We start from the raw sequence: 6,332 nt of genomic DNA on the forward strand, positions 1-6,332 counted from the left end.
TGGCGCCCCGCGGGCCACTTCCGATGGCGCTCGGGCCACGCCCCACCCCTTCCGGCGACCCGGGAGGAGCCTGCGCATTGGGCGGGGCCACGCCCTCACTCTTCCTCAGCTGGCAAGCGTGGCCCAGCGCCCTGGGTGAGTTTTCTTACTCACCGTGTGATGTCTCCTCTCTAAACCAGACTCACTAGAACCCTTGAGTATGCTCCCTGTGACTTGGCTTCGGATTCCTTATGCTCAGTGTCCTATTCAGTGGGTATCAAGAATGACTCATCTTAAGCTTTGTCAAGTAGGTTGCCCCAAATTTCATCCGTATCTGCAGGCGAGGCTTGATTTGTAGAGGATATAGGGGCTACGCTTTCACACTCCGATCCGAACACTGTTGTTAATGCACCTCAAGCATGTACTCACGTTTTAAGATTTTGTGCAGTGCTGTCAGCTCCACATGGGACTTCGCTGAGCTAGAATGCCAGGTGGCGTGGGAAAGGAGGGGAGGGGAGGATGCAACCATTGTCAAACTAGTTATCTCCATTCTATATTTGGAGAGGTGATGTTTTTGAGCCAAATATAGGACTTAACCTTTGTTCCTTGTGAATGTCTGTCTTTGTGCTTTTGGCCTTTTTAAAAAATATTGTTGAGATTCCTTTAGGGGCTGATTTTGTTATCTTAATATATTTATCCCAAGTTTGGTTTGGAAAATGTTTCCTTCAGATCAGTAACGAAAATGTTTAAAGGGGCAACAGGCTAATAATAGAGCACTGTATGGAAAAGCAGAGACGTTAGTTTATCAACAAAGGTCTGTCTAGTCAAGGCTATGGTTTTTCCAGTGGTCATGTATGGATGTGAGAGTTGGACTGTAAAGAAAGCTGAGCGCCAAAGAATTGATGCTTTTGAACTGTGGTGTTGGAGAAGACTCTTGAGAGTGCCTTGGACTGCAAGGAGATCCAACCAGTCCATCCTAAAGGAGATCAGTCCTGGGTGTTCATTGGCAGGACTGATGCTGAAGCTGAAACTCCAATACTTTGGCCACCTCATGCGAAGAGTTGACTCATTGGAAAAGACCCTGATGCTGGGAGAGATTGGGGGGCAGGAGGAGAAGGGCATGACAGAGGATGAGATGGCTGGATGGCATCACCGACTTGATGGGCATGAGTTTGAGCAAACTCCAGGAGTTGGTGATGGACAGGGAGGCGTGGCACCCTGTGGTTCATGGGGTCGCCAAGAGTCAGACACGACTGAGCGACTGAACTGAACTGAAGAAGTCAGTCTCTGACAGTGATCCAGTAATCTGCATGTTGGTTTAACCCAAGGAGTGGTGTCTTTTACTAAGATTGAATTGGACTGGAAGCAAGAATACCTTGGCATTCCCACTTGAATCAGCAGAAACATTAGAGGTGTAACTTCCCCACTACCCTCCTGATGATATTTAGTATCAGTGTGTCCAGTTTTGTCACAGAAAGAAATGAAATCGGTTAGGTTCCTTCAACTGATGATTTAATTTCAAGAAATAAGCTCTAATTAAGACTTCTTTAAGAGATTTAATGACTTTTTGAGTCAGTCGAAAAGAAGCTTAGAAAGAATCTAACAGTCCAAGTTCCACATTTTTAGGTGAAGAGATTAAAAACTGAAGAGATTAAATGACTTATCCAAGATCATCCAGAAAATTATATGCAATGCAGAGCCTCATACTACATTTCCTGAGTGCTCATTCAATGCTTAGTGATTTCATATAATTTAAAATTAACAATAAACAAGCAGTCAGTGGGGGTAGTGGGAGAGTTCAAGCACTGAAAACAAATCAGGGTTAAAAATTTTGTTAATCTTGTTAAATTCATTATTCCACATTTGGTTTGATCTAGTGGCTACAATGTGGTATTAAGAAGTATTGATGAATAGATAGTTTGATGGATTTCTATCTGGATTTGAAACAAAGCTCTTTGGGTTATGTTTCTATGTGATGTTATCTCCTACCTTGAGATTTAATCTCTAAATTGCTGCGACATGTAGGCTGAAGAGTAATCTACTACATCGACTACAGAGTGAACTTAAGACATAAACTGACTTTTAGAACATATATGCAACCAGATATACAGATGTGAGAGTTGGACTGTAAAGAAGGCTGAGTGCTGAAGAACTGATGCTTTCGAACTGTGGTGCTGGAGAAGACTCTTGAGATTCCTTTGGACGGCAAGAAGATTGAACCAATAAATGCTAAAAGAAATCAGTCCTGAATATTCATTGGAAGGACTGATGCTGAAGCTCCAATACTTTGGCTATGGCTACTTGATATGAGGAGCCGACTCATTGGAAAAGACCCTGAGGCTGAGAAGGACTGGGGACAGGAGGAGAAGGGGACGACAGAGGATGAGATGGTTGAAAGGCATCATTTACTCAATGGACATGAGTCTGAGCAAACTCCAGGAGATAGTGAAGGACAGGGAAGCCTGGTGTGCTGCAGCCCATGGGGTCTCAAAGAGTCAGACACAACTGAGCAACTGACAACAACAATACATCCAGCCTCAGCAAACTAACAGCTAAGCAAGTAACTGGGAAACCTAGTAGGAAGATCTTCAGCCCCACTTATTTGTACCAAAAGTAGATTACTTGAAACAAAAATGAAAATTTTATTTGTATTTTTCTTTCAAAAATGCTTCTAGTTTTGAAAAATAGACAAAAACTGCTAAGAATGGTTAGTACTAAAGTTCAAATTGATATTAGTAAGGAGTCTGTGATAATGTTTTGCATAATTTAAAATACCATAAAATATTATAGCACCTCACAAGATTATGAGGGAAGTTATAAATGAGAAGACATGATCTTGAGACACAAAGATGTTTGTTTCATGGGCAAATGAGTAACTATACCATTTTACATTCCTACCGGCAATGTGTGAGTGATCCAGTTTTTCTGCATCCTCACCAGCATTAGGTATTGTCAATTTAAAAAATTTTTTTACCTATTTTGATAAGTGTATTATGTGTTCTAGCTACTAGTCCTCTGTTGGAAATGTGGTTTGAAAATATTTTCTCTGAGAATGTAGCTTGTCTTTTCAACCTCTTCATGGAGTCTTACACAGGGTGAAAGCTTTAACTTTAAGGAAGACCAGTTAAACAGTTTTCCATTGATTGATCTGGCTGTTGCTGTCAAGTCTAAGAACTCTTGGCCTAGCCCTGTCCTGAAGATTTTCTCCTGTTTTTTTTTTTTTTTTTTTTTTTACAGTTTATGTCTAAGTCTATGACTTATTTTGAGTTAATTTTTGTTTAAGTACTGAGACTTAGATTTTTTGTTTGTTGGTTTGGTTTGGTTTTGGAAGGGGCAGAGTTTGCCTTTGGATATCCAGTTATTCCAGGTTAGTATGTTAAAAAAGCTGTTCTTCCTCCTTTGAACAGCATTGGCTCCTCTGTCAAAGATTGATTGCCTATGTTTGCAGGTCTGTTTCTGAGTTCTTTGTTCTGCTCCACTGATCTACATGTCTCCCTCTGTCAACACTACAGAGTCCCGATACTGAAACTACATAATACATCTTGAAGTGGGGTTGACTGTCCTCCACCACTCCTTTTCTTCTCCAAAAAAAAGATGTTTTTTAGCTTTTCTAGTTCCTTTACCTTTTCTTGTAAATTCTAAAATAATTTATCTATATCTACAAAAATATTTATGATTTTGATAGGAATTACGTTAAACCTGTTTATCAGTTTGAGAACTGACATTTTCACTATGTGAATCTGCTAATCATGGTCATGAATTTTTTCCAATTATTATTTATTTATGTGGTAGTTTTTACCATGTGTGTTTTACACATTTTGTTAGATTTATACCTTAGCATTTTTCTATTTTGGGGTTATTTTAAATGGTATTGTATTTTAAATTAAGTATGCAGAAATACAATTGACTTTTGTATGTTTATCTTGTATCCAGTGAACTTTCTAAATTCACTTATTGGTTCTAGATTTTGTGCAACTTTTTTTCTTTTTAATTTTCCACACAATCATGTCATATGTAAATAAGAGGACAGTTTTATTTCTTCCATTCCAATATGAATGCCTTTTATTTCCTTTTATTGTTTTCTTACACTGCCCAGAACTCCCATCAAAAGTTTAAATAAGAATGGTGAGAACAGACCTCTTTGCCTTTTTTCCAGCTTTGGAAGGAAAGTGCGTAGTTAGCTATTGGTTTTTGCAGATGTTCTTTGACAAGTTGAGGAAGTCATCCTTATTCCTATTTTTTCATGAGTTATATCATGAACAGATGTTAATTTTGTTAAATACTTTTTCTGCATCAATTGATATGATCATGTGATTTTTCTTCTTTTTAGCTTGTTTATATGATGGATTACGTTGATTGATCGTTGAATTTTGAACCAGCTTTGCATCCCTGGAATAAATCTACTGGATCATAATGTATAATTCTTTTTTATATAATGCTAACTCCTATTTGCTAGTATTTTGCTAAATATTTTAAAATTGAATTATTTGGGGATGTTGGTCTCTAGTTTTCTTTTTCTGTACTAGTTTTTGCTTTGGGGAGGATATCAAGGTAAAACTGATTTCACCAAGTGAATTGCAAAGTATTCCCCTTCTATTTTCTGGAAGAGATTGTGTAGAATTTCTATTAACTCTTTAAACATGTGTAAGAATTCTCCAGTGAACCCATTGGGGCCTCTAATTTCTTTTGAGAGAATGTTTTAATTACAAAAGCAATTTTCTTAATAATTGTAAGGCTGTTCAAATGATCTGTTCCATGTTGGGGGGGCTTCAGCAGTTTGTGCTTTTTGAGGAATTGGTCCATTTTGTCTAAGTTGTCAGATTTATAGGTGTAGAGTTCTTTGTAATACTCCCTTATCTTTTTGGTGCCTGGAGTGTCTGTAGTGACACCCCTTGTTTTATTCCTGATATTGATAATTTGTGTCTTCTCTTTGTTTCTTTGTCAGCCTTGCTAGAGGTTTGTCAATTTTCTTGATCTTTTCAAAGAAAGAGCTTTTTGTTTCATTAATTTTCCCTATTTTCTATCTTTAATTTCATTGAGTTTTATTCATGTGTTATTTCTTTTCTTCTGCTTGCTTTTGGTTTATTTTTCACTTCTTTTTCTAGGTTCTTTTTTTTTTTTTTTTAATTGAAGGATATTTCCTTTACAGTATTGCATTGGTTTCTACCAAACATCAACATGAGTCAGTCATCAGTTCAGTTCAGTTCAGTTGCTCAATTGTGTCCGACTCTTTGTGACCCCATGAATTGCAGCATGCCGGGCCTCCCTGTCCATCACCAACTACTGGAGTCCACCCAAACCCATGTCCATTGAGTCGGTGATGCCATCCAACCATCTCATCCTCTATCAGCCCATTCTCCTCCTGCCCTCAATCTTTCCCAGCATCAGGGTCTTTTCAAAAGAGTCAACTATTCATATCAGGTGGCCAAAGTATTGGAGTTTCAGCTTCAATGTCAGTCCTTCTGATGAACACCCAGGACTGATCTCCTTTAGGATGGACTGGTTGGATCTCCTTGCAGTCCAAGGGACTCTCAAGAGTCTTCTCCAACACCACAGTTCAAAAGCATCAATTTTTTGGCACTCAGCTTTCTTCACCGTCCAACTCTCACATCTATTCATGACCACTGGAAAAACCATAGCCTTGAGTAGACGGACCTTTGTTGGCAAAGTAATGTCTCTGTTTTTTAGTATGCTGTCTAGGTTGGTCATAACAAGGAGTAAGCATCTTTTAATTTCATGGCTGCAGTCACCATCTGCAGTGATTTTGGAGCCCCCAAAAATAAAGTCAGCCACTGTTTCCACTGTTTCCCCATCTATTTGCCATAAAGTGATGGGACTGGATGCCATGATCTTAGTTTTCTGAATGTTGAGCTTTAAGCCAACTTTTTCACTCTCCTCTTTCACTTTCATCAAGAGGGTCTTTAGTTCTTCTTCACTTTCTGCCATAAGGGTGGTGTCATTTGCATATCTGAGGTTACTGATATTTCTCCCAGAAATCTTGATTCCAGCTTGTGCTTCATCCAGTCCAGCATTTCTCATGATGTACTCTGCATATAAGTTAAATAAGCACAGTGACAATATACAGCCTTGACCTACTCCTTTTCCTATTTGGAACCAGTCTGTCATAGGTTTACCTATGTCCCCTCCCACTTGAATGTCCCCCCCTCCCTCCCCAGCCCACTACTCTAGGAAACTCAAACCAGGTCTTGATAAGACTTCTTTTTCTAGGTTCTTGAGGTTCAAGCTTAGGTTATTTATTTGAGAATTTCCATCTTATCTGTTGTAAGCATTTAGTGCTATAAATATTCATCTCAGCTTTAGGTGTGTCCCAGAAATTTTGATATATTGTATTT

This window comes from Cervus elaphus, chromosome 28 (assembly GCF_910594005.1).
Source record: "Cervus elaphus chromosome 28, mCerEla1.1, whole genome shotgun sequence".
NCBI lineage: Eukaryota > Metazoa > Chordata > Mammalia > Artiodactyla > Cervidae > Cervus > Cervus elaphus.